This window comes from Parasteatoda tepidariorum, chromosome 2 (assembly GCF_043381705.1).
Source record: "Parasteatoda tepidariorum isolate YZ-2023 chromosome 2, CAS_Ptep_4.0, whole genome shotgun sequence".
NCBI lineage: Eukaryota > Metazoa > Arthropoda > Arachnida > Araneae > Theridiidae > Parasteatoda > Parasteatoda tepidariorum.
Genome location: NC_092205.1, coordinates 68743154 through 68767541, shown reverse-complemented (window position 1 = coordinate 68767541; position 24388 = coordinate 68743154). Strand labels below are relative to the sequence as shown.

The 24388-nt window shown below is 29.7% G+C and overlaps 1 protein-coding gene across 1 annotated transcript in view; it reads left to right on the top strand.

The window, feature by feature from the left end:
• The window catches only part of LOC107437455 (nephrin), a 421258-nt gene that overhangs the window by 126274 nt on the left and 270596 nt on the right, over positions 1–24388 (top strand). Inside the window, exon 3 of the mRNA XM_071177693.1 lies at positions 21698–21815. The gene's annotated coding sequence lies outside the window, so the exon portion shown is untranslated. The remainder of the gene's footprint in view (positions 1–21697; positions 21816–24388) is intronic.

Below are 24388 nucleotides of genomic sequence, written 5' to 3'. Positions count from 1 at the left end.
CATTCCACTCCGGCATATTTAGTGAGATTTTTCACCTTTCAACAAAGAAAGGAGATTGTTTTGGAAGTGAAATATAAATCCAATATTCTCTCCTAATATGTTCTAGCTCGAATCCTTGAACTTTATTTTTTTTTTCATTCTCGTCTTATCGATCTTTCATTTAATGAAGGATCTCAGACATTTTATTCATTTTTCACGCTGCTTGAACGCCTTTGTTGCAATTTTTTTTAGAACACTGCCTGTGAAGCCTTGCATCTTGGATCAAAGCATTTGTTGAAAGCAGCAAAGAAAACTCCATACTTTTTTTTTACCCAGCAAAATAGAGTGGCTTGTAGCACATTATTTTTCATAAATTCTTTAGCGTAGAATGTAAATTTCATTCCCGGTCATAAATAAAAGTATTCTGGTCACGTGGATCTTTAGAAATTAAGTTTTTTTTTATGTTGGTTGCCTTAATGGTTTAAAATTACAAGCGTTTTTCCATTGTTTTTCTTTTTTTTCATGCATAATTTGCTGTTATTTACTTCATCAAAGAAATTTTGGAATTTATTATGAAAAAAGGGGGATTAAACGTTTTGCAAAAGTTTAGCTTTTTTAGATTTAAATTGTGTCAGTAAAAAAGTGGTTTTAATGATTATTTTTAAAGAGGGTACTTAAAACGTAGTTGAATATTAACTTATTTACTTTACTTTTTTATTGGTCGTAACTTTTTTATATCTTTCATTTATAAAATTTTCTGGGATATGTCCCCAAAAACCAATATAGAATTTTTTTTCATTCCTCATGAACGAAAACAAATATGGTCGCGAGACTCTGCCTGTTACCTACAGAAGGTGATGCAATTCGATGTATACTTTACCTGTATTCCTCTCCGCATTGCAAAACAGAGTTTACCATGTAATGAGATGGGGTGTATAGAGGAGAAGCTTTCTTCTGAATTTTTCACCAGAGAATTATTTAATGCACTTTTTCCTATATAAAGTCACTTTCTCATCAACAGAAACAAAAATGAATCTCCTTTCGTAACCTAAGATGATTCGTATTTGAGTTGTATTCTCCTCTGCACTGCAAAACAGGTTTTACCGTGTTATGAGCTAAGGTGTATAGAGGGGAAGCATTACTTCAAATTTTCCACCAGAAGATTTTTTAATGCACTTGTTCATATCAAAATAGTCATAAGACATCAGATTATTCATTTAAAATCATGGCATTCTATAATTTAATTTATATTTTATTTAAATTTTATAAAAACAAATATATCTGATGAAGACTTTTTCCTAGTTATAAAATTTGAGTGAAAATCTCGAACTTTATTATTATAATAGACGAATTTTTTTACAAATTTAGTATATTAGCATAGATATTTGATATCTCGTAAAGTTCATTGCTTTATTTTGCTTTTAAATTTTTTTTTTTAAGATATCTGGCATTTACGTTTTTGAAACCGTTTGCAACTAGTATAGTTAAGAAACAATGAATACAAAACTATACAATTTTTATACATTTACCAATTTTATGCATTTCCTTTTTTTATGGTTTCAAAACCGTAAGAAAAGTGTGGTAACGCTGTGCAAGAAGTGTATTGTGGTGTCAACGCTGGGACTCAAATTCCCGGTCAATCGGTCCTGGAATTGACAGATTAGCCATCTCGCCTATAATATATACCCAACTGCAGGGAACTATAAAACGCTTCATTAGGTTAGCGCGATAAATTTCTGGTTATTTAACAGTTTTAAAAGAAAACAGTTATTAAACGGTTTTTCTCACAGTTAACCATAAATAAGAAAGTATTAAAATTGCTATTTGACTGCTTTGCTTGAACGTAGTAAAATAACAATTAAATAAGCTGTTATTTAACCAGTTTTCGGAGAAATTTCTAACAAAGTTGAAATAGCGTGAATGCATCGCAAAGAGTTTGTTGCAGAGCTTTAATTTAAGTTTACTAGCATTAACATTCCGTCATATAGTTTTCATTAGAATAAAGATGCGAAGTGCGCACTCTTTAAGGTCTTCTGCGAAATTTCTGTATAAATCATGATAAAAGAGTGATTATATAATGATATAGAAATGATGATAAAAACAGTTGTTTACTGCAAGTAATATGTTTGTCCACTAGTTCATGAATATTTTTATTTCTCAAAAGAAGTAAAACACTTCCACAAAAACCAGCTCAGTCATTTAGTTTAAGAACATACAATTTCGTCACAACATAACTTTAAACATTTGATGCCTTAAAACCTTTATTTAAAATGTCATGAATAATAGATAAATATAACATTGCATTTTATGAATTGAGTTTCTCTTCTATTAGTAAGAAACAGTTTTAACATAAAATGAAATGCTGATAATTGCGATTTGGAATAATTTTATTTTCTCTGAAATAAGAGTTCAATAAATGGGAAAAATTGTACTTCTAAAGAGTATTATGAATAAATTCAATCATATTAATCTTGAATTACCCTTTTCTCACATTCCTTCTGAAAATAACTTCCGTCAACAACAAGGTCTTTGATGTTCAACATAATTAAAACGTTCCTAACTCGACTGAATTCATGGTATTTGGTGATGTTTGTCTTTAAATTAAACATATTTCTATTTGATTAAGAGAAGTATATTTTTCAGTTCTTCTGTATAAATTTAAAGAGAAGAAGAATTGTTGATATTTAGACATTCTTAAAATATTGCTAGACTCATGACAAATTAGTTTTGCAGCAGCATTTTAAGATAAAATAATACACATGGACATAAAAAGTGGAGTTTTTATAAGTGCTAAAGTGGTTGCAACATTACTGGGGAAAATTGTTTTCTGGATGCATAAGATCATTTTTAAAAGATCTTAGATACTTTGGTATTACTAATTTCAAATCTGTAATTGGTTTCTCTTTCCAAGCTACTGTTTTTTAAAACATATTTTTAGTCTATTTTTTGTCAGAACGTGTAAGTTTAAAAACGTTGTATATGACAGGGGGTCGAATAAATATTGCGACACACTTCAAAAAGAATTAGGGCACATCATCAAAATTTAAATTGCATAGGAGCCCGTGTCTGAAAATGTTGACGTACGCGGTTAGGGGCACTCTCATTTAATGAACTATTTCTGTGTGCTTTTGAATAAAGAATAAGCGGGAAGCGCACCTGCCCGCGTATTATCGGGCATGAGATCCTAAGCAATTTTAATCCTGGTTATGTATCATTACTCTTCATGAAATTTGCCGCAAACATTTACGCATTCCTTTATAAAACGTTTATAGACTTGTACACATTTAACAATAAATAGACTAAAAATGTCTTTTATTAAAAAAATTAGCCGCTTTAAGAGCAAAACAATTTTCTGATTGGACACATCCACATGCAAATTAGGCAAGATCAAATAATGTATATATGTGACAAAGGATTTTTGACCAGTATATTAAATTTCCTTCTTCTTCTTCATAAGCGCAACAGCCTTTCGCAGGTCAAGGCTGACTCGTAGATTTTCCTCCATCTGGCCCTGTCCGGTGCGACGGCCCGCCATCGGTTGACTCCCAATAGCTTGAGGTACTTTTCAACGTCGTCTATCCATCTTGTAGGTGGTCGTCCCCTACGTCTCGTCCCTTCAATTGTGGAAAAAGTCACTTTTTTGGCAGGGACGGCATCAGAATTTCTGAAGAGGTGGCCCAGCCACCTAATGCGTGATGCTTTAATAGTTCTCACAATGTCGGATTAAATTTCCAGGAAAGTAAATATTACAATTAATTTAAATTACATAAATTATTGTTTACGCACTTATTTTCATTACATGGCAGTGCATGAACTCGAAATTCTCCGATCTTTCATGAGATTTTGCACATTTTCGTGAAAGAGAAAACATTGTTTTATTTATTTCATTATTTTGAAGTATTTTCCTTATTATAAAGTGTTTTGAAAAATATAAGAATCAAAATCATTTAGCAGTTACAATTTTTGACAAAGGTTCCTGGAGAAAATACAGTAAAATACGATTCTAAACCCCGTTTCCTTGTTCTCATGAAATAAACTATTATTCAATCATTCCAATATATTTCGCACGGTCTTAACACATATTTCTTTTTTCTAACTGTTTATTGCATTTCTTAAAAAAATGCATGGCTGAAAAAGTAATATAATATTTATGAGAGAGGGCCTTTGAGTGATTTATTGACGAAAGTAGAATCTTTGATGCTATGCAACCTGGATTCCCATTTAAGCAGAAAAATAGAGTACTTTTATTATTATTTTCAAAATGAAAAAACAATCCTAACAATGCAGAAATAATTGCTTTTGTGGAGAGTGTCTGATTCAAGGTGAAACTATTTATTTTTACATCATGTTTTTAAGAAAACATCTTCAACAATACTTAAGTATCACTCCACAATGGTAATCTTAAGAGCTTAAAATCATCTTTTTTTCATTAGCTCAAATTTAATAGATCCTCTTAAACAACTTTTGCCTCACATAACCCTCTTCATGCTAGGCCGAATTCAACAGGTCTTTTGTTTTTGTAACATGTTGTTCTTTATTGTAAGGTTTTACACTTTAGTAATACATTCTTAAAGTAGTAGTTCACTAATTTTCTGAAAAATTAATACTGTTGTTTAAGATCTAAATTGCAACAAACTTGTTTTTTATATTATTTTTCAATTGCTTGAGTTGAAGATATGTTTTCTGATAAAAATTTGATCTCTAAAATTGGGGTCCACTTATACTTTTATAGGCATTATGTTATCTGTATTAATAAAATGAATAGTTTATTGTGTGTGCCAGTTTATAACTTCCAAATTTCAGGATGATAGTTTAAAAACTATCATCCTGAAATTTGGACAATGGTTGCAAAGGGAAATGTCTCAAATTTGCTCAAAGTTTTCAATTAAACCATTCGATAGAGAGGAATTAAGACTGATTTTATTATTACGTAAAATGTTAGTTAGCTTCAAAAGAAGCTCAAAACGATTCTATTCTTCTCAAATACAACATCAAGACAGTGATGCTTCAAGCTTATGGCTGTTGTGATTCTCTAGCTTTCAGCTCTATTTGATAAAAAAAAAGCTTATTGTAAGTTCTTTATTGCTTAATTATCGTTCATTCGTTATGAATCTCAATGATTAATTTGAATGTGACAGCATAGGTGGACTACGCCACCAAATAGGTATTTTTATAGTTATCTGAAACCAGATATTTGTGTTTATGGTTATGCAATTAAATTTTGTTTCGATGAAACTAAATATTTAAAATCAATGGTTATTGAATTAAAAAATTATAATTTATGTGCTGAAAAGCAAAATTAAAGGTAAGATGACTCTAATTCATCCAGGTGAAACGCAAAAATCTTTCCAAATATTATGGACGCTAATGATTTGGAATAAATTTTAGTACATATTGAAGTAAGAAACAAGCTTGGTAAAAAAGAACAAAATCAATGGAGAAATGTTACTTGTTTGTTTAGCAGAGACGTAAAATTCAACATACTGATATTAATGCTAATATTACTTAATTAACTTCAGTAATAGTCACTAATAGGAAAAAATATACGCAATGATTAAAAGGCAAAATTGTAGGAGGAATGCTATTTGCTTAGGGGAGCCGTAAATTGTCCATCATGCTATTATTGACACCAATGACGCTTAATTAATTTTGATTTACTGGTATAATATCTATTGATGCAGTTTTAATAGGTACCAAATATATTAATTTTGAATACAAAAATAACTTAATTAGTATGTTTGGCGCCAATTAAAACTACACAAATACAGTGTATTTTTAATATGCACTGCGTGATAATATATTTTTACCGGAAAAATTTCTTAATAGGTGTAGTTTTTGAGATTATGATTTCATCTCGAGCAATAACATCATCAAATGATAATCTATACAGTTAATCTTTATTTTAATGGAATGAACTATTGAAAACAATTTCATTGTTATAATAACGTAAATGTACTGAAAAGGGTAAAATGTTAAAAATCAAAATCATAAGGAAAATAATAATGGAGAATTATTTTAGCTTTATTAATTTTGTATATAATTTTTAGTTTTGTGCTTGATTTCGTAATGTTGTTTAATACTAATTCATTGATTTTTTTAAAAAATTTTTCTCTTACGAAGAATGGGATTTTCCAAGAGAGGAGTAGGGGAGAGTGGGGTCAATTGTAACATTTTTTACTTAACTATTTTTAACTAACAAAAAATCACATATATTATTAGTATTAATTGACAGACGAGTAAAGTAGACTATCCTCTACTAGAGTTTTACTAGGNGAAAACAATTTCATTGTTATAATAACGTAAATGTACTGAAAAGGGTAAAATGTTAAAAATCAAAATCATAATAATGGGGAATTATTTTTGCTTTATTAATTTTGTATATAATTTTCAGTTTTGTGCTTGATTTCTTAATGTTGTTTAGTACCAATTCATTGATTTTTTTTTTAAATTTTTTCTCTTACGAAGAATGGGATTTTCCAAGAGAGGAGTAATTAATAAAAAAGTTTCGAAATTTGAGTAAATTTTTAATTTATTCTATAATCCACGCTTTATAAAAATCAAAATGACTGAAAAATTATTTGATGGATTTTATGATTTATCTAAGTGTCCTTTTCAAGGTTAACATAATATTTCGATTAAACACTGAAATCAAATGTTACATGATGGAAAAAATAGTACATTTTCAATCATACTGTATAAACTCATAATTTCTTACAAGGCTGAAATGTCCTATAAAACCTTTTATGTACAATTAAGCAAAATACATTCTCTATAGAAAGCAGTGACTACATTTATGATTGTTTATCCTTCGATTTTATTACATTCTCTCTAACATAATACACTGGTTCGACAACTGATAACTGAATTTCTGCACATACAGCATAGAGCACCCATACATTAATGGGATGATAAAACCAAGATAACACCATATAGGTAACCGATATCTAAAAGCATTTAAGGATGCCGATACCTCTTATACTAGAGACTAGAAGCAAATATTGTGGCTCAGTCCTCTAAGAGACATGTTGCAACGAGCCATAAATCCTGAGTACAGCATTAGGTGAAGTGTCCATTAAACCAACTAACCACGCGAAATCCCTTGTTCGTCTTAAATTAATGCTTACTCCAGTTTCACTCAATGAAATGAAATGTTTGCGCTGTGTAAAAGGAAATTAAGTATACGAGATAAAATTATTAAATTCATTTCGGTTAAAACGTTTACACGCAATTTTTATGACTGATGCAGTAGAAGTGTGTGTAATAAATTAGATGTGAGAAATTGTAAGCATAAGTGTACAGATAAATTTGCTCAATGTTATATTTATTTTTAACAATCAATTAGCAGTTATAATATGGCAGTTTATGAACTAGTTAAAAATAATTATTTGAGTAAAGCGTGTATTTGAATATAAAATTTAGTTCTGAGGAATTCATAAGTAAATGTTTAAGCATTTACGCTTCTAACCTAACATTTTATGCTCTTATGGCTTTTCAAATTATCGTCGTCAGCATAAAACACAGTTCCTAATTCAAGTTCCAAATCAGATGTATTTTATTGTTAAAAAATGTTTTATCAAACATTGCAATGATCTATTGTTGAAAGAAATTTAGTCTAATTTTGTTCATTATTTTTTAAATAATAAGGAAATTAAGTATAAAAAGTAAATTAAGTATACCGGATAAAGTTACTAAATTCATTTCAGATAAAACACTCTCTCACGTATGATTGATGCAGTGTAAATAAAAATAAAGTAAAGTTTAAAATAAAGTAAATGCGAAATATTCTAAACATAAGTGCCCTTAAAAAATTTGCTCAATGTTATATTTATTTTTAACAAACAATTATCAGTCATTTTTTGTCAGATAGTAAATACACTAGTTAATAATTATTTGAGTAAAGCGTATATATGAATACAAAATTTAGTTCTGAGGTACAGTAAGTGCGTAAGTAAATGTTTAAGCATTTAATCTTCTAACCTAACATTTTATGCTCTTATGACTTTTTAAATTATCGTCGTTAGCACGATACATTGTTTCTAAGTCAAGCTCCAATTCAAATGTATTTTATTATAAAGAAAGCTTTTATCAAGCATTTCAATGATCTATTTCTAAATAAAAATTAGTCAAATTTTGTTAACTGTTTTTTTAAATAATACAATGACTGGAGTTGTTTATTTTTTTGAAAAACAAACGTTATGTATGTTAGATATGCTACATTATCTCAATAAATGCCTTTCAGAATATTAAATGTGAAAAAAATAGTTATAAGTTTCTTATAAGTTTTTAATATAACTAAAATTTACTTCTCCTTACTTCGATGGAAAAAAATCTTAAATAGTTTCAATATATTTATGTTTAAAATATTGTTTTTCCTACTAATTGTTACGTCATTAGTACAAGAAGTTAAATGATAAACCGTGATAAATGTTATATCCTAATAACTCGATGATCTGAGTCATCCAACTGCACAAATTAGTTTTGACAAGATACTTTGTATTTATCACTAAAGTAAAGAAACTAGTATAATCAGCCTGTCTGGCGTCTTGAACCAAAGCCTTCGACAAATTTGCATAAAACCGTGAATGACGAAAAGCTTTATTCAACTTTTGCTACTCAACAGTGTTCCGAACAAAGATATTCGTTAAGCTCACTATACCTGTATAGACTTGTATCATTAAGAACAAAATGAATATTTCTGATCCCAACAGATTGAAAAATGGTAATTTAGGTGAATCAGTAGGGAAAATTTGCTGATTTCAAATCTGAAACGTAAGCATACTTTCAGAAAATATAAAATGAGTTGTTCTAAAAAATACATAGGTATTTATGCGAATGCGAATTTTTAAGCAAGATGAAAAAAATAAATTATTAATGCTAGTGAACAGAGTAAAAAAGTTTATTGCTTATTAAATGCTTATCAATTAAAAAAATTGATGCAAATTAATCATTAATAAAAATTCGTTTCGATGTTGAATCATGAAATTGGTACTTTGAACCAATGATCATACGAATTTACTGCTACTTGATAAGGTACTAGAGTAAACTATTCCAGATCTCCAATGCAATCTGCCAAATGGTGGATGCAAGGAGCCCCCTTTAAGGAATTTAGTTATGCGTAAGTTTGAATTTGACCTTAACTTTAAAGTGATATGTCTAAAAGATGTTTTTTTTAATTAATCGTTAAATGAATTAGATACGATACTTCTTGATAAATATCGTGAAATATAATTACCGATATGCAATTGATTATAATTATTGGTATTATCATAACCAAGATTAATCGTAAGACTCCTTTTTTTACTTATCATTATCCCGAAAATCAAAAAATATCATCATTTGCTAAATCTCCTATATATATATTTCAACTAACTTTATTTAAAATTAAATATATGGAGTTTGGTTTCTTTTCCGGAAGGGTATCCAGCTCTTTTGCACTACTTTAAACCACCAGTGCAACCTTCCAAATGATAAGTACGAGGTTATTACCTTTCGAGAGTCGAGTTTCACGTAAGTGTGAATTTGACCTTTAAATTGAATGGTCCATAGGAAGGTTTGCCTTTTAATTCATTGTTGATTGAATTAGATACGATACTTCTCAATAAATAACATGCATAACAGTTACCGATATGCAATTGCCGATAAGTATTGTTTGTTATCATAACCATAATATGTCGTAAAATTCCTTTTAATCTATCGTTATAACGATAATTGAAAAATATCATTTTTAACGATATATTGTGAAATGTCCTAGCTCTATTTCAGCAAACTTTGTTTAAAATCAAATATATAGAGTTTCTTTTCTTCTGGAATGGTATCCAAATCATTTGCACTATTTCAAATCTCCAGTGCAATCAGCCAAATGGTGGGTGGAAGGAAGCCCCCTTTCGGGAATCGAGTTTCGCGCAAGTTTAAATTTGACCTTTACCTTAAAGTGAAATGTCTAAAGGATGTTTTGTTTTCCAATACGTTTTCTTAAAATATTTCTATTGAAGAAAGGAAGTTCAAATCGGAAACAATATCTTGAACAATATATATAAAGTTCTTGTATTTGAAAGGGTAAAGTTCGGAGGGAATGTTCTATCTACGAATTGGGAGATTTAGTGGAGTAAAAAAAAAATGAAAAGAATACTTTCCTCTGGTTGAATTATTTAGTGTGTATTGATGGTATATTTATCAGAAATATTTCCGCTGAAATATATTTTCTCATTCGATTGACGTCACAAAAGCTATCTTTCAGGAAATATATAAATTTTTATATGTAAATAAAACCAATCCCTCATGGAAACATATAGATTTGTTAGATACATAAAATATATACAATGTTAGTTAAGTATTTATTTTACAAAAGAATATAATTTAATATTTGTACGAATTAAACATTCGTTAATAAACTGAATAGCAAAAAAGTAGCAGACATGAGTTGGAATTTGAACGGGGGCAATACCGCTACAAATACGTTATGCAGCGGAACCGAATGCAACTTATAACACCTTGTGCCTACTTCCGGGATAACTTGCATGCCTATCTTGCCTCAGAACAAATGGACTCTCTCTTTCTACGTCACGTGCAAGCGCTTTGACAAGAATAACCCAGTTTTGTTCTTTTCGCCAATTATATTTGCAAAATTAATAGAAATTGACAGGTTTGGAATAAACATTCATCGTTTGGAATAAACATTAAAATGTGATATTTAGAATTTACCACAATTTTTAAATAGTTTACTAGATAAATTCAATTTTATTTTATTAGTTTATGATGAATTTCCATTATTTAAGTTTAAAGAAACGTGATATTAAAGCGTAAGTATCAATGTGAGAAAAAAAAAATTTTATATACATTTTAAAATATGAATTCAGTGACGTTATCGCCACACGTAGTGAAATTATTAACCTTCGTTTTACTTCTCATAACCTAACATAAATAAATAATTTAGAAAACCTGCAATAAGACTAATTACTTCATTGATTTATCGCTCATATTATAAAATATTAATCAAATCCTATCGACTAATGATAATTTATGAAATTTTGACCATTGTCGGTTAGTTAATCTCAATATGTGTACAGTAAAGAAATATATATATGAATATAACTATTCCATCCAAACAGTCATAACTATTCCCTGCAAATTATTTTCGCAAGTAAGGTTAGCTTTGAAGTCAACTTATTAAGCTTTCCTTTTCAAACTCTCTGATTCTTTCTGCTTTTCCATTTCGCTAATCCACCTAAAGTAGCCCAACGGGTCTTATGTAGTCAGCAGGAAGATACGGAATGCATTGATTGCGAAATCGCAGCTGCCTTCCACTCTTTCATTTTGTTTTGCAACCCAGCGTGATCATCATAGAAATACTAATGGATCAGCAAGTCTTCCTTTTTGCTTATTACACTTATTATTCTTTGGGTAGATGGTACAGGTAGTATGTTGCTACCGAAAACACTTGAAGGAGGAATAACTCAGTTTATCAAAATGAATATTGCCACACATTATTAGAGAATTTAACATTTGTTCGTAATTTTGCATCTATCTCTAAAAGAAGAGGGTAAAAATATTAATTTTAAAACACAGAATTATTTATATTTCAAATAATAATACTGTAGTCATGTTTTAATTTCGTAGATGAGGCTATTAAATTTTTAAAAAACCTTCACTGGTTTAGTTTTTCTTAATATAATTATTTATTTGTGAACACTATTAATCTGTTAAGTTGTCAATTGATGACATGTTGAATTTCTTCAGCAATGAATTTGGAGTGAATATTTTAAATAAAAATACTCGCTCTATATTTATAATTTATTAAAAGAAAAATATACGTGAGACATTTTAACTGAAACAGTGCCCCGTAATTAAAATCATCAATGTATGTTTCTATAATCCTAGTCAAATATAATATTTGAAATATTAATCTCAGAATTGACTGTAAATTATTAATTGGACGTGGAAGAAACATTTTTTCTTCAAATTCAAAGGATAGTTATTTTTAATACTAGGTATTTTTTGAGGGTATTTTTAAAAATATCAAAACTAGTTTGGTTTTTGGTGTGAATTTAAAGGTGTTATGACTGCTTGCATTTTCCCTCTGCTATTTAAACAGTTCTTGAAGATTTTAATCCCGATTTCCTCAAAGGTTTTGTCAGGATATTATTTATTTATCTTAATATATATATATATATATATACACACACACAAGGGGTGATCAAATGAAAAGGAACGAAACGACACGGTGGGTGCAAATGTAGATTTCATTCAAAATATGCACCCTAGGCCTTAGCACAACGATCCCACTGATGAACAAGCAGCAGGATTCCTTGTTCCCAGAATTCCTGTGGCCGTGACAAGACCCAGTCCTTCACAGCGTCCTTGAGTACGTCGTCCGAGTTGAAGAACTTCCCTTTCGGGTGTTTCTTCAGTGGACCAAACACATGGAAATCGCAGGGCGACATGTCCGGACTGTAAGACGGATGGTCCAACATCTCCCACTTGAACAGTTCCATGTGTGTGATTCTGGAGACATGTAGACGAGCGTTATCATGGAGCAGAACCACACCCTCCTTGAGCAGCCCAGTCTTTTGTTTTTGATGAACCTGCGTAGGCGTCAGAGTGTTCACAGTACACATCGGAGTAAATGGTTTTTCTGTGCTCGAGGAAATCGGATAACACCTCGCCGCTCCTCAATCGTCGAATTTTGCAACGCGAACGCCATCCTGTCCTCATACGGACTGCCGCATCATTTTGACGCCGATTTTGATAAGAGCCTCTGCTCTCTCCTGTGCATGCGAGCACCTGTGCATGCTCCGATCCCAGTCAGAGACTCCAATCGCATCCCGAGGTGTCTCACTACGTTCTCCCATGGCGGAATATGCTAATATTTAACTGTTACGTTTTTATGTCGTTTCGTACCTTTTCATTTGATCACTCCTTGTATATATTGTGGTAACTAGACGCACTGTAAATTGAATATTATAATTTCTGAATCTGATTTCAGACGACAACCAAGTCTTTCTATTTAATTTTATTCCTAATAATTAATTCTGTTATTCAAAGTAATTATTTTTAGCACCATGGTTTATTCAGAATGTACACATAAATGTAGATGAAGGTTGCTATCATATGACTGGTTGCTTATTAGGGTCAACTCCACATTATTTTGTAGTTATTGGCAGCAGGCGCTCTCTGCTGACTGGTTAACCCACTGAGGGTTCTACGCTTATAAAGTCGTATATATTAACCTGGTCTTCTCTGCATAGCAAAACCCGTTTTTATATGTACTTCGATAGAGAAATAGTGTTTAGGGGACTACATTCTCCCAATTTTACCCTTTCTCAAAGCCACCCTTTCTCAAAGCCACCACATACTTTTTGAATTTAGAAAGTTATCGTCCTTGTTGCCTGAGTTAATTTACGTTCGAACACCTTTCCTTTACAAGAAAATGCAAATTTTGTATTTTCCTCATACTTCTTGAATATAAACTGATGAATAATATATGTGAGATAATCCTTTTAATTGTTACTGATAGCATTTAAAGCTGTGCTTAGTCACAAATACTTAGTCATTATATAATAATTGTTTACTTTGCTCGTTGAAGACAATTAGTAATCAGTATGTAATATTTTCAAAAAGTGCTTTATAACAAACTTCAGTTGCCATAAATGGATTGGTGACCCAAACGTGGGGGCATTATACAGTCTGATTTTGTCGAGTTATACAAGAAAAAGGAGTAGTATTTTATATCTAATAGAGACCTAATATATAAGTCTTTAAAAAATAAATGCATACCTTAATAGAAATATTTATAAGGGAATCTTATTCTCGAGACAAATTAATTAAAATCAACCCTTTACTTGCGGTTTACCATGTTATACCAGCACGTGTGGTCGACATGTTGTAAGCAAAAGTGAAATGTTAATCTGTTTTTTTCCCAGTTAACCTGACATTCTTACTTTAAGGCGCCTAGCCTCTTTGTGGCAAACAAGTAAACGAGATGTTAGACATAAAACAGTTAATAAGTAAACATATAACTTCAAATTATATTACTTATAGAATTTAGCAATAAACACAACATTTAAAAATTTAAACCAAACTTCCACATTTTCTTCATAAATACGAATGCGAAGCTAAGATTAGTATCTGGTTTACATAATTCTCTATACAAATTGCCCTTAATGTTGAATGGCTTTACCTAATATCTCTTTACAGACAAATGCTTTCTATTGCGTAAAAACTTTTTCTCTTTACAGTTTACAAATGAATTTTAAATTATTAAAATACTTAACTTCAACTAGCCTCAGTTTATATTCCTATGGTTTGTATTTGAATATTATATGAAATATAATTGGGAAAGGGATTCTGAGTGTTCCAAGATTATCTTTATTAAATATACTTTGTGAAGTATTATATAGTTTACAGTAGGATTAATAAAGTATATTATGCTGAATGCGACGTATGTACAGAAGAGGGTTTGAAATTGTTTGGTATGCTTTATAATTTCATTACATATTTATAGCGTATTTAGTTTAAAACTATTCCTATTCAATTAATTTTTGAAGGTAAACATAAAGATTAGAACTGGATTGCGCAATTAAACACAATATTTTATTTAGATATATATATATTTTCCATTTTATATTAATGCATAATAACTTTCTATATAATTGTATGGGTATATGGACATATTATAGTATGCTCTAAAAGTCCGATAGCTGGCAAACTTCCAAAAAAAAAGTTACAATTTTTTGTTAGAGGTTTAATGTTTCTTATCTTATTCTTTGGGAATAAAAAAAGGTATATACATTTCCTGCACGTGTCTTAGTTTTGGAGAACGGAAATCATCTTATTTATTTGGGAATATATTCTCCCTAGCTCTTATTGCTCTATACCCTAGCTCTATTTAACTATTTTATTTTGGGAAAAACTATTTATAGTGAATTTTCATGATTTTCTGTAGAATAAACCGATTTTTCATTAAGTTGCTTTGTGAAGAAACATCGTATGGCATGAGTTAAAAGGAGCTCCCTTGTTAAAAAAGGGTGAGATATTTTCGAGATAAGAAACAATATCGTAAGAAAAAATCATTATTCAGTTATAGTTATCGATACTTAGAAAGGAATTTATTGTTCAATTTTCATTTTTGAGAGGGATTTTATCATTGATTCTACCAAAAGTTAGAAGTGGTTTTCCATTTTGAGTAAAACTTGCAATTTTAATGATTCCCTTTGAACAAAGTTGTTTAATAAAATGTAAAATAAATTAGGGTTCTAAAAAAATCAATTGAATCACAGATCAAACATCTGAATCATAAAATTTAAATTTAATATATATATTTAAAAAAATGTTAAGAAAGATATTATTGAATAAATCAAACATAACACAGAATCAATTATATTTGGAAATGCATAGTGCATAATTAAATACAATTGGATAATTCTTCGGAATAAAATGTAAAATAAAAATGGGCTTAAAATATAATTTGGACCCCAGATCAAATGTCTAAATCACAGATTGGTTTCAAAAAAATTCCTTGGAAGTTATTATTAAGATATTAGAACAGATCACTTATAATGAATTATAGTTATGAATGCATTGCACTTAATTAAATATAATTGAAATCTCGAAGCATATGCCTAAGAAATTAGCATTGAAAACATGTGTAGATTCTTATACATCACTTAAACAATAAAACATGATATCTAGAATCAATTTCAATTACAAACAAGTAGAAAATAATTAAATATGTTATACTATAATTAAAATAGCAGTACAAGCGTCAAAATAATATTTTGGCGTTAAAAAATGCTTAGTAGCCCATCATTAAAATAATAAAACACAAACACACGGAATCTGTTATAGCTAATAATTTTATTTTTCTTATTTTATAAACTCTTGTACAAATGTAAAAGCAGTTCATCTCAAATTGTCGATAGATAAACAGATATTATAATCTTTGAAAGCATGTTCATTAAAAAAATTCTAATATGACTAAGATTTTAAAGTAAACATCAAAATAATATCTAGCAACGCATCACTGAAATAATATAACATACAATAAAGCGATTTCATAGCTCTTATCAGTTTATCACAAGCAGTTCATCGAAACTTCATCCTTGAAAGCATATTCCTTAAAAATTGTCTATTGTGACTAAAATCTCAAAGTAAGCATCTAAATATGTGTTGACATTAAAGTCATATCTATCAATGCATCACTAACACAATATAACATGCAATATAGTGGTGTAATAGCTTTTATCGGTTCCTCACAAGCAGTTCAGCACAACCTCGTCCTCGAAAGCATTTTCATCAAGAAATTTCAAATATGACTAAAATCTCAAAGTACTAATCTAAATAAAATGTTGACATCAAAATAATATCTAACAGTGAATCACTGAAATAAGATAACACACAGGAGAGCGGTTTAATAGATTTTATTGACTTTTTACAACCTCGTTCTTGAAAGCATATTCACTAAAAAAAATTATAATCTTACTAAAATCTCAAAGTAAAATTCTAAATAATATGCTGACATTAAAAGCATATCTAGCAATGCATCTCTGAAATAATATAAGATACAATAAAGTGGCTGAATAGTTCTTATCGGTTCCTTACAAGCTGTTCACCATCTCATTCGGGCCGGGATAGCATGGTCGGAAGGGCGCTGGGCCCTTGTCCGAGAGTTCGTGGGTTCGCACCCCGCCGGCCGAAGACTCCCCGTGTAGTGAAGTGACTGATGCACGTTAAATCTGTAGAGTCGCAAAATTCTTCCATGTTCCCATAACAAATCAATGCCTCTGGGGGTACTGGATTGGAGATCGATCGTACTCTGATCCAGGTCTAAATTACGATCTTTGGATGAATGAAGGGATGTATGAATGGGCCGGTCCTATAAAAAGGTGTGACGTATGGTGTGGCAGAAGTCGAATTCTTGGCCATAGATGGCGCCACTGGAAAACAAGAACAATCGCCTTCCCCCTACCTAAACAGGCATACGTCAACACCACCTCATTCTTGAATGCGTATTCATTAAAAATTTCCAATATGATTAAATTTTCAAAACAAATACCTAAATACTAAATTTCTACTTAAATTATATCGATAAGTACATCACTGAAATAGTAAAACAAAATACGTTGAATCAATTATCGTTATAAATATAATTTTTTTAGAATTTAGAAACTCATTCACAAATATGTAAGCCATTATATAATTTTTGAAAGATTCCTAGTATAGATAGCTTTTATCGGTTCATCACAAATAATCATAGATTTCCTCATGCCTGAAAGCACATTCATTAAGAAATTTCCTGTATTACTGAACTAAATGGCCATTCCATATTCTAAAGGAATCTTATTACAAGATTTCCTGTTCGACTTCGCGCTTCTATTAAAGTTCTATTAGAGGAACAAGCAATGTTAGCGTGCTTCCAGAAATCCTTCTAATCTCTGAAAATTGCGTGAAGTCCCTGGAGATTTTCTCTCTGATCTGAGTTTGAATCTCCGAATTCGTATTAAAATCATGTCACTTCGGGGAATACAAACTCATGCCAGATGAGTTCTGAATAAACTTTTTGACATAACTAATTTCCCCTTTACTGAAATTCGGACTGACTCGAATATACTTCCATCTAAAGTGGTATCCTAACGTGATTCTTTGATAGATTGAAAATTGATCGGATGGAATTTTGCACGGAGTGGTTATATCAAATATTTTGGCATTGATATTAATAGTGATTTTCAATTTTAGTAGAATGGAAGGTGAAGTTATTAAAGTTACAAATTTATGCTTAAACTTGGTGATACATAAACTGTCGTTACTGCGAGTCAGAAGTGAATCGAATCTCTTGCATGGAATTAATGCAGATTATTTAACACAAGCACGTCTGACATTTGGTAAAAAGCCAAATATATAGTAAACTTTATTGCAAATTCAAATTGATGAAAGTGTTGTTTTGTAAGAATGGATTAAACTGAGATATACCAATAGAGAATAGTGCAAATTTTCAAAATAACAATAAATGGATTTCTTTGTATTCTGATCTTCAAAATATGACAGCCCACTCTGACTTCTTTAAGAGATAAAACTATAACATGCAGAAATTAATGTAAAATAATGCAATCAAAGAACAAATTTGCCTATTTTTTGACGACAGAAATATTTTCAACAAAACTATACTCAAACTACTTGAGGAAAAATTCCACATTTTACTGCATAATTTACGTACACACATTATGACTAATATTTTACATTTGATTTTTTTTTAAAATTCACATGTGGATTTATCTTGCTTAGCATAAAAAAATCTGCACTTATTGAAAAAAACATTTGTTTGGAACTTACTCTTTCCTGTGCTAGCTACTCTGTAAAATATCTAAGGTCAAACTACGGTAAAAAGTATCGTCACTCAAGGTGCTGGTACTTTTTTTCCATAAAATTCTAGGGCATAAAATATTTTGATATACCGTAATTTTTACAGTAATATTTATCCCAATAAAAATCCCTGTATTACTCTAATTAAATATCAAATAATAAAATTATAGTATAATTTCTTATTGCAAAAATTGGTTTTAAGTATGCAGAACCCTGGGCTTAGACCGGTACCCATGTTGCCAGTCTAGGGAAAGAGGAAAAGACCAGTTTTAATGCAATTTGATCTGAAATTTTTTACTGAATAATGAGATAAATTGAAATCATTAATGAGCGGATTTCTAAAAATATTCAATAAGCTGTTAGTCACTGACATTCTTGGTACTTTTAAATTCAGTCTGCAAAGTTTTTCCTTATTGCATAGAAAAGTAAATTTTAATCACATTAAATAAGCTACTTCAATAAATTTACTTATTGTCTAAATTTTGACAAGAAAATAGATAAAAAATATGTAATACACAATCTGTTCAGAGAAAAAAATCAATACAAAATCAATTTACACAAAACTAAAGTGCGATATATTTAATTGAAAAAATAATTCTTCTAACGGAAAATGCTTTTTCTCTAAAATATAAAGCTTAATTAATACATATTTGGTAATTTACAATACATTCCATAAGATTTAATTAAAGAATAAATTCATTCCTTTAACACTACTTGATTAACGATTAATACATTAACATAAATTGTTTCGGAGCAGCGGATGAATTTTGATACAAAATAAGAAAACTTGCTCCACGCTCCATGAAAACTTCTTCTCAAGGACAAACTTCTGAATCTTCAATCAATATCTGTATTTTTCGAACGTATTATTTTGGAACAAATTCAACCAAAGAAAAGTAACATCCATTCTCCGCTGTCATCGATTCATTACAAACAGCAAATATTCTTTCCGATATGAATGAAGATTTCAGAATTTTTTTTCCCTCCTGCTCTTCTCCTTGATGTTTTCGCCATCCCTTAAGGATAATGCGGAAAATGGCCATTTCCTAATTATCCAGTGCCGAATTTCCAAATGAAAGTCATTAAAGACTCCGGCCGTATATTTCAGAAGCGGGAGCAGGAGGGACAGAGGAGTCCTTCTTTAATGAACTTTAGGTCCTAATTGCTGCTTTTTACGAGGATCTCCTCTGTCAGCGCGACGCCTTAATCTATTGTACTCTCCATTGAAATCTTAATTGCCCGGAGTCGGCATGCTAAAAATAAGTATTTCCGGATGCTAGGTTATAGCAGAGAGGATTGGACACACAGCAGTGGAAAGAGGGGTGTTTAGGAAGCATCGATCCGATAATTCTTCCTCTTACACAACAAACCGTTAAATGAATCTCTTCAACTATTGAGATTCAGAGGACAAGTAATTGAGAGAATGAGTATTACTTATACAAGTAACGAGTTGGGAGAAATATTGTGGGCTGATTAAAAACTTGGAAGTTAATTTTAAGAAAGGTGCTCGGTTTGCACTTTTTAATGCCGTAATTTCTGCTATTCTCAATACAACTACATTTCAAGACAATGGAATTCGAGGCGATCAAATATATTCACATTACAATAAGAACCTAGTTTAACAGTATATTATATTATATAAAATTCAGTTATCTGTGGGAAATAAAATATAATTCTTCTTCTTACACAACAAAACATTAAATGAATCTCCTCAGCCATTGAGATTCAGAGGACAAGTAATTGAGAGAATGGGTATTACTTATACAAGTAACGAGTTGGGAGAAATATTGTGGGCTGATTAAAAACTTGGAAGTTAATTTTAAGAAAGGTGCTCGGTTTGCAATTCTTATTGCCGTAATTTCTGCCATACTCGTGACTACATTTCAAGGCAATAGAATTAGAGGTGATCAAATATATTCAGATTGCAATAAGAACCTAGTTTAACAGTATATTATATTATATAGAATTCAGTAATCTGTGGCAAAAAAATATAATTCTTCATATTACACAAAGAGACAAAGCTGTATTTTTATACTTGTTAACAACATTTTAGCTCAGTAATTGAATTTTTAATGTCCCTCTCTCTCGATGGTCAATGGTATAAGCAGGGTGATTTATTACTGCGGCTACAAAAGTGGCGGGGAGTATGGCCTAGGGTCGCCTCTTTATAATAAACTGTCTCTTTGTGTGTAGTTGAAAGAGCAGTTTTATTTATCTTAATTACTTTAATTCCATGTTTCTTCCATGTCCGACTATGGGTTATACGTTTCACAATCTTTATGGTGTGTTCGACTTCGATGTTCGTAACTGCTGTACTGAATCACCCTAGAGATGAAAAGAAAGACAGAATAATAAGTCAATTTTTTGTTAAAGCAACGATCCCAGATCGGTGGGAGTAAGATATACCGAAAGATATTAAAAAAACAAAAACAATCGGAATTGAAAAACTACCTACATGGAAATAGTGTTCTCTGATGCATTGAATAAGAAACAAAATAAAACTAATTAGTTGGAAGGGTAAATACAACAAGGGATAAATAATAGATTTTTAATCCAAAATTGGAAGAATAAAAATTCAGTGTTATTATTTAATTTTGAAAATATTTTTTTTTGTCCCCTCTTAAACTTTATACTATAAAATATAATCAGAAATTATTTTAAAAGAAATTATTGCGATATAGCTATGCAAACACGATGTACTCTTATAAATATATTTACTAAGGTAGTTTTAAGAATCCAAATTTAAAATTTAATATTATATTTAGAGAGTATATATAGTTAAATAAGCAGAGTGATACAATGTGAAAGTTAATATTTCAAATATAAGGTACTCAAAACCTCAAATATATTTATTCTTTATTTATGTAGTACATTTAAAATTTATAAAGATGCATTATCTCTAGAATAGCATTTTAAAGGGAAAAATGGAAACTGAACTAAATATGTAATTAAACCTAAATCTTACATATACAAATAATTGCTATGTTTTAATATGTATAAAATATTCTTTGTTTTTTTTAAACTTTTGATGCAATGAGGCATTCGTTTTTTATATTTGATTTGAGATTCAAATATCTTTCATATGCAAGAAATATGCTTCTTTATAAATCCTAATTCTTTCTGATCATGTTAAAAAAATCCTTTAAGTAAGTTTTATTTAAGCTTTAATTCGGCATGCATATTTTGCAGCTAAAACGGCTTTAAATATAAAAACCCGCCTTTATAAATGTTATTAAAATTTTTTTATGCTGCCCTGAAACACCGTAACAACATTTTTGCAACACCTATTTTATACCATTTCTTTTATTTTATAAAACTGAATTTATAGAATCTTTTGCATTTTCTGAGTCTCTTTCTTTTGCAGGTTAGATAAAATTGCATAAAAAACGCCACTTCAAAGTGGAACATCTGCCAAGTGAGAAAATAAAAAATTTATGAGAAAGTGCAAGATAAAGTGAAAATTCCTGGAGACTCTACTAAAGGTAAGAAGATATAAAAAGAGAGCGTTTCTATTGTCTACATATTATAGAAATGAAAAAGAACTATGACTAGAACTATGAGTGGATTTCCGAAAAAAAGTCGTATGCTAGAAATCTCTCAGAAACTGATAAAAAAAAGTAAATTGAGAGAATATGATAGCAAAAGATAGAAGAATATCCAATAGTTACCTACGCATTTCCTCTAGTGTTTTTTAGTTTATATTTCTTCTAAAAATTCTACTAAAAAGAGATTTGAAAAGGCATGGATAATACATGTTTTTTACATACTCCTGTTATAAAAGAATTGTCAGACGACTGAAAAAAAACAGAGCGTTATATTTTTATTTCAAAATAAATATGTATATATGATTTATTTTATTCAAAACCTGAGCATAATGGTGTTAAAAAAAACTATGTTATGGAAGCTTTTCGAACGAGTAAAATTTAAACTTATTGCGAATTGTTTACAAAATTCATATAATGTTTCTTCACAATTGTTTCTACGCTAAATTTATCAGTATATATGAATAAAATTTGAATAATGCATACATTTCGAAACGTTACTTGTAAAGAATCAGACCAATATTTTAATATAAAGATTACATGCTCGCGTAACCAATTTTAAACAATTGGTTGGATATCCAATCCAAATATTTAAAGTCAGTTCGAATTAATAAATAACACTGGGAAACAAAATGCTTGTTGCATTAATTCAAATACTTGATCTTACTTGATATACTGATATACTTGATATACTTCATATACTTGATCTGAGAGTGGGATTTCAAATATAAAATTAGTTTTGCTCCTAAATTTACAGATTTTTTTTAAATGGAATTTTCGGTCTATTTTTTGTCGAAATGCTGAATTTTTTGGATTATAATCTAATTTTTCAAGATGAATGTAATTGTCTGTGAATATTGAATTGTCATGAATAATGAATATTATCAAGAATAATGAATATCCTCATGAATAAGGAATATCCTCATGAATAAGGAATATCCTCATAAATAATGAATATCATCCTGAATAAGGAACAAATTTTCATGAATTTGTTCATGATTCAAAAATTACAAAAAGGAGGATTCAGAGCTAGCTGTTAAATTCCTGCCCAAATAAAGTCTGTAAAAAATAGAAGATGGTGCAATTACATCTTTAAATTGAAATATACGAATTCAAGGAAAAAAAGTCTTTAAAATTTTGTTATAATCAAAATTATATGTTATGAATTATAATTATATATAAAATTATATTACCAATATTTTTTTAAATCATCCATCACCACTTTTAAATTTTTTTAAAACGTAAACATGTCATTGAAAAAAAATTTCGCCCGCTGTATGCATGAAACTAAAGATTCCACATGATTCGAGAGCTCGGACACGGAACTCTTCTCCAAAACAACGGAACGTAAATCATAGTTATAAGAAATGTTGCCACGGAAAAGGAATTTTTATGTGGTGTGGTCTTGAAGATAAGTGTCTTAATATAGGGCACCAAACATTCTGATATTTTTGTTTTTTAAATTCGTAACTCTGTTTTTTTTTATATATTTCAAAAAAATAATTTGGTTTGAAGATGGGCCATGCTGTATGCCATTCGGGAAAAGACAGTGAGATTCATCCCTGATAGAAAAGGAGAATATTGTAACTTTAACTGATTTTGACTATTTATTTTCTTATTATTATTTTTTTGCAAAATTATTTAATTTAACTTACAAAATTTTAGTTAAGTAAATAATACGCTTTTTCTGTTAATTTAAATTTTTTAGCTAGCGAATACTGTTATGCTTTCAAAGGAAAAAAATAATTTTATTCAAAAGAAAATGAATATGTTGCACCTTACATTGTTAATTATCGTACTTAAGACCATTGGATAACATTCCTTGGATAACACTCATTTTCAGTTTCTTTTCTTTTAAACTTAGTAGTTAAATGAGTTCTGATTTTCATGAAAATTAAAACTCATGCACTTAGATTTAGTTAAGAATAAACTAAAATACTAAAATGGATTTAGTTAATAATAAACGCATTACCAATATTTATTTTGTGAAATTCTTCAAAGATGTATACCTTTAGTAAAGGCATCGTTTTCTTACTTATCATGAATGTCGTTGTAGACGAATTTTATTTACCTTTTCAAAACATTTTCCTAAAAGAATGCTATATTTAATCAAAAATAAAAAGGAATTTTGGTTATTAACGACCTTACTTCAGTTTTCAAATGCAATGTTCAGAGGATTTATTCTCAAATCAATCAAAAATCTCAATAGTCTGAAAAAAGTAGTTAGAATGGCAAATGGTTAGAAAACCTAAAATGATTAACAACACAACAATTGTCTCATTTTGTTTCAGGAATGAACTACACTTACCAAATTCAAATATTATTTTTAGCTGATTTCAAAATTCATCTTTATTTTCATTACAAATACTTACAATGATCTAAGGTAACAGCACTCCACTACCCTTATTTTCATTTTTACTTATTCGCTTCACCTAAACAACTCATTTTCAGACACGATTTAGCTACATTTTTATCCAGTTTTACTTTATCATACACATTTAACATACTCTAAA